Genomic DNA, 11,066 nt, shown 5'->3' with positions numbered 1-11,066 from the left:
TTGCTGTCTAAATCTATAGGTTCATGCTTGTTGGAACCCCAAGGTTATTTTGGTGTGATCAACAAGTTAAGTTAGGTCCTGTATTGTTGAAACCTTGTGTCTAAGTGTGCAGGAGCTTAGGAGCACAGGTACTTGAGCGGAAGACATAGCTAGTGAGAAGGACGGCACGCGGTGCGTCCGAGGGACGAGGTGCTGCGGAAGAGTATCCCGGTGGACGAGAAGGAAGCGGGCGGTGGTTCCGAGGGATGAAAGTCGGAGCAGAAGATTACTCGGGGAGCAAGAGATGCAGCTAGCGAGAAGGTCGGCACGGGGTGCGACCGAGGGACGAAGACTGCGGATGAGTACGCTGGTGGACGAGAAGGAAACACGCAGCAATTCCGAGGGACGAGAAGCCGGAGCAGAAGGCTGCTCGAGAAGATCGGAAGTTGGGTTCGGGTGAGCCCTATTCCGGATGACAGAGATCACTCAAGCGAGTGGATCCGGAGCAGAAGAGCCGGATCGAGGCGGGACTGGACCAGAGAAGAGGTCCTGGACAAAATGTCAACAATTGTTGACTTTTTGCTCCAGGGCGCCCGGAGCAGTCCAGGGCGCCCGGAATGCTTCCGGGCGCCAAGACCTGACTTTTGACCAGGATCGAGATTTGACTCGATCTGATCGTTGGGGGATAAAGTTTATCCCCCCCCAGGGCACCCGGAACCCTTCGGGGCGCCCCGACCAAGGGTATAAATATAGCCTTGGTCCAGAAGCTTTTCAACGAACTCATTACTTGTAATTCCAACGCTTGTGTGCTTTAGTTTAGAGTTTAGCTTCTGTTTTCTACGCTTCATTGTTGTACGAGGCTTCTCCGCCTGAAGGAGATTGATAGTGGGCTTTATCTTCCTTGGATTAACAACCACATCGGTTGTAACCAAGTAAATACTTGTGCCTCGTCCTTTTAATGTTCTATTTACTTTCTGCTTATTATTTATGGAAGTGTTAGCTTAAAGAGTTCGATGAAGGGTTGTTTGTTTTTATTTTAATAGGACTATCCAACAACCCCCTTCCAGCTGGCCGTAACGGTCCTACAAGTGGTATCAGAGCCGAGTACGCCTCAGAAGGACTAACCACCGTCTGAAGCAACAAAATGATGGCCGAAGCTAACGACTACCCACCAACATTCGAGGGGGAGTTTGCTGTTTGGAAATAAAAAATGGAGGTATATCTTAATTCTGATTTTGGTATTTCTTTAATATTAAAATTTGGCTATGAAGCACCAAAGACAACGAATGGAGAAGAACTCGATCTACGCCTTTAGAACAAGAAGCAACGTGACGAGTTAATGGCAAATGGTCGGGCAGAATTTCACATTCTAATCGTAATACCAAATGAAGATCTCAATAGAGTTGGCGAATATAAAAGCACAAAAGAACTTTGGGAGAAGTTCTTGAAGCTCTACGAAGAACCTTTGGAAGCCGACAACTCCTTGGACACCAAGCCGCCGACAGAACAGTCCGAGAATGAAGAAACTGGCGAAACTACCGAAGTTCATCCCAAGGACACAGAAATCCCTTCTTCAATGAGCATCGATGAAGGGGGAGAATCTTCGGAAGAAAGTAATTCAATAGGGGGAGAACCAACGTCCGACGAGGTAAGTAAGGTATGACCTCAACCCTCTGAACAACTGGTTCAATCAATCGAAAAATTACTTGTAGATTTTTGCGAATTAAAAATTGAATTATCATAAGAGTAGTTCGGTTTACCAATCATTTTGAAAGAATTGTGCAAATTACAAAATATTTTGACAAAAGAATTTTGCAAGTTAGAAATTTTGCTGAAAGACTTTTGTGAATTACAAAACACTTTTTCGAAAGAATTATGCAAATTAAAAATATTGTCGAAAACTTTCTTCGAATATTTTTTCGAATTACAAATTACTTTCTCGAAAGAGTTTTGCGATTTAGAAATTGAGTCATCGAAAAGGTGTTTCGGATTAAGAAATCTATTATTAATAGATTCTTGCAAATTAGAATTTTTATTAAAAAATTCTTGCAAATTACAAAATATTCTTTCAAACGAATTTTGCACATTGCCGAAAGAATTTATACAAATTATATTGTCAAAAAATTTTATTAAGTTAGAATTTATACTATCAAAATATTTTTGCAAATTAGGAATTCAAAATACAATAGAAAATGACCTATTACAATTTGTACAAATTTCTACATGTTCAAATTTTCTTGCTTCAAAGTTAAGAAATTATGATAAATTAAAATGAAAATTTAAAATTTTCTGATAAAAGCATTAGAATAAAATAAATAAATGCATAGGAATTTTTTTTTTAAATGTTATCAGTTTTCTTAAATTTTTTCTTGCATTTTGGGCTTAGAAAGATTTTTCTTGATAGCGAAAACTAAGAAATTTTTTCATAAGTTATTTTTGACTTAGAAATTTTTTCCTTGACTTGGAAATATTTTTCCTGAAAATCATTGAAATAGACTGTTATAAAATTTCTAAATGTCAACCCTTAGATTTTTCATGCAACCCCAATTTTTTATGTGATCAAAGGGGGAGAAGAAAAAGTATAAGTCTAGGGGGAGGTAGAAAAATTGAAAATTGGAAATTTTTGAAATTTATTGTTTCTATCTTGTTGCACGTTATTGAAAAATTGAAATTTTCATATCTATTTTTGACCCTAGCTTAACTTGGGTTGATCACATCAAAAAGGGGGAGATTGTTGGAACCCTAAGGTTGTTTTGGTGTGATCAACAAGTTAAGTTAGGTCATGTGTTGTTTTAACCTTGTGTCAAAGTGTGCAGGAGCTTAGGAGAACAGGTACTCGAGCGGAAGATGCAGCTAGCAAGAAGGACGGCACGCGGTACGTCCGAGGGGCGAGGTGTTGCGGAAGAGTGCCCCGGTGGACGAGAAGGAAGCGGGCGGTGGTTCCGAGGGACGAAAGCCAGAGTGGAAGATTGCTCGAGGAGCAAGAGACGCAGCTAGCGAGAAGGTCGGCATGGGGTGCGACCGAGGGACGAAGACTGCGGATGATTACGCTGGTGGACGAGAAGGAAACACTCAGCGATTCCGAGGGACGAGAAGCCGGAGCGTAAGGCTGCTCGAGAAGACCGGAAGTTGGATTCGGGTGAGCCCTATTCCGGATGACAGAGATCACCCAAGCGAGCGGATCCAGAGCAAAAGACCCGGGCCGAGGCAGGACTGGACCAGAGAACAGGTCCCGGACAAAAAGTCAACAACTGTTGACTTTTTGCTATAGGGTGCCCGGAGCAGTCCGAGGCGCCCGGAGCAGTCCGAGGCGCCCGGACCTGACTTTTGACCAGGATCGAGATTTGACTCGATCTGATCGTTGGGGGATAAAGTTATCCCCCCAGGGCACCCGGAACCTTTCGGGGCACCCTAACCAAGGCTATAAATATAGCCTTGGTCCAGAAGCTTTTCAACGAACTCATTACTTGTAATTCCAATTCTTGTGCGCTTTAGTTTAGAGTTAAGCTTCTGTTTTCTGCGCTTCATTGCTGTACGAGGCTTTTTCGCCTAAAGGAGATTGATAGTGGGCTTTATCTTCCTTGGATTAACAACCACATCGGTTGTAACCAAGTAAATACTTGTGCCTCGTCCTTTTAATGTTCTATTTACTTTCTGCTTATTATTTATACAAGTGTTAGCTTAAAGAGTTCGAGGAAGGGTTGTTTGTTTTTATTTTAACAGGACTATCCAACAACTCCCTTCCAGCCGGCCACAACGGTCCTACAGCTTTCTAGGGGAAAACTTAGGCTAAATCCAATGTGTTTTGAAAAACACTAAAAAGGAAAAAAAAAAAAAACTTAAAAAATATAAGGTTTATACTTATAATTTTGAAGAGAAGAGTTTTGAAAAACAACACAAGTTTGAAAATATGTAAGTTTTATTTAGATATTCTATTCTACTGAGCACATTTCTAGTTATCTTCTGAGTATACTAAACTCATGTTTAGGTAAGGATTTAGTAAAAATATCTACTAAATTTGATTTGGACTCAATATAGTCAAGTACAATGTCACCTCTAGCTACATGATCTCTTACAAAATGATGTTTCACTTCTATATGCTTGGTCCATGAGTGGTGAATTAGATTTTTAGTTAATTGAACATATGTTATCAATCAAGACTTTGATATTTTTGTAGTCTAATTGATAATCTTTTAGTGTATGCATCATTCATAATAGTTGAGCTACACATTCCCCTATTGCTATGTACTCTGCTTCAGTAGTGGATAAATCAACACATTGTTGCTTCTGACTACACTTGCTAACTAGACATTGACCTAAAAGTTAGCAACTGCTACTTGTACTTTTTCTATCTAATTTGGACCCGGCATAGTCTGAATCTGAGTATCCTATTGATTTAAAAGAGTTTGTCTTAAGGTACTAAAGTTCTAAATTTTGTGTGCCTTTAATATACTTAACTATGCTTTTTTACAATTGTTAAGTATCATTCTTTTGTACATGTTTTGTACGTTGCAACACATGCTAATAGTAAATAAAATATCAAGTTTACTTGCAGTTAAGTATAACAATCTATCTATAGCACTCCTATAATATTTTAGGTCAACTGGTGTTCCTTCTAGATCATTATCAATTTTGACATTTGTTGCCATTGGAGTATTAATTTCTTTAGAGTTTTCCATTCTAAATTTTTTAATTAACTCTTTTACATATTTATTTTGAATGATGAAATTACCTTCTTTAGTTTGCTTAATTTGTAAGCCTAAGAAGAAAGTTACTTCACCTACTAGACTCATTTCAAAATCATTTCCATTAATGTAATAAATTCATTTTAGGAATTTTGTGTTGGTTGACTCAAAGATGATATTATCTATATAGATTTGGGCTAAAAAAAATATTTTTCTAGGGTTTTAACAAATAGCATTGAGTCAATTTGCCCTTGGTTAAACTCCTTAGATATTAAGTATCTGGACAACTTTTCATATCATGTCTTAAGTGCTTGTTTTAATCCATATAGGGCTTTCTTTAATCTAAGGACATGGTTTAGATGATCAAGGTTCTCAAATCCTAGTGGTTGAATTACATAGAGTTCTTCCTTAATGAACCCATTAAGAAATGTGAACTTTACGTCCATTTGATATAACTTGAATCCTTTATGTGCTATATAGGTTAGCAATATGTTGATGGATTCAAGTCTAGCTGCAGGTGTATAGGTTTCATCATATTTTAGTCCTTCTATTTAACTAAATCCCTTAGCTACTAGTCAGATTTTGTTTCTAACAATTTCACCTTTGTCATCTAGTTTATTTCTATATACCCATTTGGTGTCAATGATGGGCTTATCTTTTGGCATAGGTACTATGTCCCAAACTTGGTTTCTTTCAAATTAGGCTAGTTCTTCTTACATTACAATTATCCAATCATGGTTTGGCAAGGATTTCTCTATGATTTTATGTTTAATATTTGAAATTAAGGCTATTTAAGTTAGGTTTCTATATGAAGATCTAGTTCAAACTCCTAGATTTGGGTCACTCAAAATTTGGCCAGCCGAGTGATTATATCTTAATTTAGTTGTTCTTATTTCATGACTAGAAATTGGTTCTTTTGGTTCATTTGTGTTTGATCTAAGTAAAGGTTCATCATCTTCCAGATTTCTAACATTTTGTTCATTGTTAATATTATTGGTTTGATTAATTTCTACATCAAAAATAATATTGGTTGTTTTTTCAATTTCTTGGTGCTTTTATTATATACTCTATATGATTAATGTTTGTGGAGTAACCTAGAAAGATTTTGATTGTTGACTTGGACGTAAATTTTCCTAAATAATGTTTAGTATTCAATATATGAACTTTACATCCAAATATTTTTGGGTAATTTAAATTGAGTATTTTATTATAATAGATTTCATAAGGAGTTTTATTATAAAATTTATTAATTAAAATTATATTTTGAATGTATCATATTGTGTTTATAGGTTTAGCCCAAAATTAGTTTGGTAAGGTATATTCATTTAATATTATTCTAGCTGTTTCTTGTAATATTCTATTTTTTTCAACTATTATATTTTGTTGATGAGTTTTAGGGCATAAAAATTCATTGTGGTACTTTGATAAAATTCAATAAACCTACGATTTTCAAATTTTCCTAATGGTCAGTTGTAAGATACGATAATTAAATAATACAGTTAATTGAGAAATAATCTTGTAGGAATTTTTAGGAATTTTTAGAATTTTTTTTTGATTTAATCCGATTTCGGATGACATGTTTTAAGGGGTAAATTTATTAGGCTAAGTGGAAGCCTATTTAGATATCCCAATTAAGTTGAGAGTTGATTGATTAAATTAACCTATAGTTGGTTAATCAAATCCAAGGTATAAATATCTAAACTTAGCTTCTTCTCCTCATTTCCTTCACCATTTTCTAGAACCCTCTTCTCTCACATCTTCGCCTGATGTCGCCGCCCAGTCGCTATAGTCGGTCATTGCCACCTCGTCGCTGCCTCAGCTGGACATGGCAAGCCCACGACAACCACCACTGGCCCTATATCTTCTGTGCCCTAAATTGCCGCAACCGACCTTTGGCGTTGCCGTGCCATTCATCGACAGTGCATCCATCAAGCAGCTACCAGGGGTCGGCTAACCATCCCTCACACACCTCTGCCCTAGCTCCGATCCTCTATCGCTGCCCCTTCTTTCCCGATTCATTGCCACCACAACACCTTAGCCGCTGTTGACACCACAGATCTGTCGCCCCTCTTCATCACTGCCCCTCACATCGTGTGAGGCTAGACTAGTGACACACTGCCCTAGCCACTACAGTGGTGCGACCTGCTGTGGCTCTGAGCAGTCGTGGCAACCACTGTGATTTTCCATGCTTCACTGGGCATCGTTTCGTCTGATTAACCGCAGTTGCCGACCCTCCATCATCTACACCATTCAATTGTACTACCGGAAGAGAAACCGTAGGGTAACAAATTTCCTTACCCTATTAGTTCTATTCGTTTAGTTTTGTTTATGTTATAATCAGATTTGAGGAACATTATGGAGGAGTTAGATCATTGATAATGATGTTAATATTGATTTGGTGGATTAGATTGATCAGTTGTTGATAGAAGTTGATTTCACCATGTTCCTAGGGTTGATTGGAATCCCATCACTGATTTCACCCGCTTCACCATGTTCCTAGGGTTGATTGGAATTCCATTATATGGATCTATGATTAATTAGATTGACTAATTAATTAATAGGGTTTTAGATCCTTAGTTTTGTCTCGTATCTTGTATTGGTAGGATTCGAGTAGGATGTGATCTCACGGACTTGAAGGCAGTTGGAACAAACTACAAATAAAGCGGGTATTTCTTGACTCGCTTCTTTAGTGTTTTGACCTTAGTGCATGAGCTATGTTTAGATAGTTGGCTGCTTTTACCTTGACTCTATTCGCATTTGTTTCATGAATTTGATACTTACCCTGCTTGATATTTGAGATGATCATCTCCATATTTATACAGTCTCTCGTTGTCATCTATGATATTGAGTAGATACTAAATACCTTATTTATTTACATTGATTGTTGTATATATATGTACTCTGTTGGACATGCTGATTTTACCGTGGTATAGTTGTTTTCCTTATCTGTGGTGATAATAATCATATCTTGCTTATTAAAGCATTGCATGCATGCAGATGACTATATTTCCCTTGTGGTTGAGAGAGTCGTTGATTATTATTGTTCACTCGGCCACTTGGGGTAGTGTTCTTGGAGTGAGTGCAGCTTGTCATTCATCGATGGTGCATCCCCCAGTAGCTACCAGGGGCCAGCCAGCCATCCATCACATGCCTCTGGCCTAACTCTGATCCACCATTGCTGCCCCTTCTTTCTTGATTCATCACCAGTGTAGCACCTCCGCCCTCGCCGACACCACAGATCTGCCGCCCCTCTTCACCATCGCTCCCTCACATCATGTGAGGCTAGCCCAACGATGCACTACACTAGCCACCAAAGTGGTGTGACTTGCCGTGGTTCTGAGCAGTATTGGCAACTGTTGTGATATGCCCTGCTTTGCTATTCATCGTTTCGTCTGATCAACTGTAGCTACCGACCCTCCATCACCTACTCCATTCCATTGTACTACTGGAAGAGAAGCAATAGGGTAACAAATTTCCTTACCCTATTAGTTCTTTTTATTTAGTTTTGTTTATGTTACAATCAAATTTGAGGAACATTATGGAGGAGTTGATAATGATGTTAATCTCAATTTGGTGGATTAGATTGATTGGTTGTTGATAGAAGTTGATTTCACCATGTTCCTAGGGTTAATTGGAATCCCATCACTGATTTGGGTGGAGAATAAGATTGAAGGATTATATGGATCTATGATTAATTAGATAGATTAATTAATTAATAGGATGATATATATATATATATATATATATATATATATATATATATATATATATATATATATATATATATATATATATATATATATATATATATATATATTGATTTTAGATCCTTAGTTTTGCCTCATATCTTATATTGGTAGGATTCTAGTTGGACGTCATCTCAATGACTTGAAGATAGTTGGAATGAACTACAAATAAAGGCGAGTATTTCTTGACTTGCTTCTTTAGTGTTTTGACCTTAGTGCATGAGCTATGTTTAGATAGTTGTCTATTTTTACCTTGACTTTATTCACATTTGTTTCATGACTATGATACTTACCCCGCTTGATCTTTGAGATGATTGTCTCCATATCTTACAGTTTCTTGTGGTCATCTATGATATTTAGTAGTTATTGAATACCTTATTTATTTACATTGATTGTTTTATATACATGTACTCTATTGGACATATTGGTTTTAGGTTGACATAGTTGTTTGCCTTATTTGTGGTGATGATTATTCATATCTTGCTCTTCATAGTATTATATGCATGCTGACAACTATGTCTCCCTTGTGGTTGAGAGAGTCGTCAACCATAATAGGGACTTGGGATAGTGTACTTGGAGTGAGTGCAGCTTGTCCTATCATGCTCAACTCACTTCACTCAGGGGTAGTGGTAGCTAGAGTTGCTAGCAATAGGGACCCCATTGCTATGTAGCTAGATAGCTACTTTGTAAACTGTCCACTCACACCACTCAGAGTAGTGGCTGTTGGTAGTGTTGTACAGTTGTCATTGTCCTGACCTCTCGACCATACAAGGGTCGTGGTAGCTAAGGGGTGGGCGAGAGTGACCATATCGTGCATATACATATTATATGTGATTGCATATGCTTGTAATTGATTGTATCCATATGTTTATGATATGTTTACATATAATTGAGATATATATGTTGCATGCACTTGACATTGACCTACTTATTAGTAGATGGATAGGCCATATATGATGCTATAGTGGATACGAGTAGCACTATCGTAGATCCATCTTTGCACTTGGTTTTATTAGGTGCTTGACACATAGTTTAGGTATGCACACATATTATGACATTTTTGTTGTGCTTGCTAATTATTTCCCTATGAGACTATATACCTTTGAATATCTAGATATATTATGATCATACACTATCTGTCTTATACTCGCTGAGTCAGTTGAACTCACCACCCCATTTGTACTATTATTTTCTCCATGTATCATGTAGATGCTTCTAGGTCACTTAGAGTATCCTGACTGCCAATCTCACATCACATTTGAGGACGATTTCTATTTTTATCTTCTGGTTTACCTACATTTAGGATTTTATGGAATTTATATTGTAATAATATGACTTGGACTTGATGTTTAGCCTCATGGCTCCTTTTATTATATTTGATGGTTGTTGTGTAAGCTGAGCCAGCTCAAAGTCAATCATTTTTGGTTTATGTGTCTTATCTTATGTATTTCGTTGTGTTTTTATTTCAGGCGTGTGGGCTACTCATTATCCTGTATGGTTGTGTATGATTCCAGCCATGTGGGCTATAGTTATTATACTTGTATAACCGTGTGATAAGGTATCTAGGTTTCATATGTTGTTATAAGAGGGGAGATGTTGTTTGTTTGTTGGGCAGACATGCCCCTGAAATGTGACAATTTATTTAGTATCAGAGCCACATGTTTATGAGACATATTTCCTATATTTTAAATTTTGTGATTTATTTCTTCGATATGACTTTTTAAGTTTTGGGACCAGGCAGTGGCAGGACACCTCTAGGCTATAGGATGTAAGTTTGCATACCTATTGTCATATACTTTTGTTAGTTCTTATCTAGTTGTTTGTACTAGGTATGAGACTTGGAGAGTCAGCCACTAGTCACCGCTATGGTCTGGGATGACCACAGAAACTACCCGTTGAGTCGATGGGACCTGAACCTATTGCCTGAAAAGTGATTTTTCTAGAGATTTAACTGATGCTGAGTTAGATAGCAGAGGTCAAGCCCATCAAACCATTAATGGAGATCATAGGTTACAGTCTCAGGGGATTCCTCCTACCATACTATCGGGGATTGTGCGATCGACTAGAAGGGGGTGGTTGAATAGACGTACCCCCAACTCATTCACTTCCTAGATATTCGTTAGTGCGCAAGCGGAAATACAATAACAAATACAAATACGAATATAAATATAAACAAGAAAGAAATGCAAACTTCTAACACGTTTGTTTACGTGGTTCGGAGATAACTTACTCCTACTCGACAGCTGTCCGTAAGGTGGACGATCTCTCAATCCGTCGGTGGATTAGTCCCCGGAAGCTCCGGCTAGCTCAAACCTCCTTGTGGGTGGAGAAACCTCACCGCAACACTCACCAAGAACACTTGGACACAAGGGAAACCTCGAGCACTTAGTGACTACAAATTAGGCTTTAACCAAGTCTAATTTCGTCACTTTGGTCGGCCATCCCAAGCTCCTTCTTATAGAGCTTGGAAGAAAACAACCCTGTTGTTTTACCGTTACCAGTCGACTGGTCCTTGCACCAGTCGACTGGTGTCAACCCAACGGCTCTCTACCAGTCGATTGCTACAATGCACCAGTCGATTGCTACAGTGCACCAGTTGACTGCTACAGTTTCGTTAACTGTTACAGTACCTGTTGACTACTACAACCCCCCCCCC

Source organism: Zingiber officinale, chromosome 2B, assembly GCF_018446385.1.
Source record: "Zingiber officinale cultivar Zhangliang chromosome 2B, Zo_v1.1, whole genome shotgun sequence".
Classification (NCBI taxonomy): domain Eukaryota; kingdom Viridiplantae; phylum Streptophyta; class Magnoliopsida; order Zingiberales; family Zingiberaceae; genus Zingiber; species Zingiber officinale.
This window is presented reverse-complemented; position numbering follows the sequence as displayed.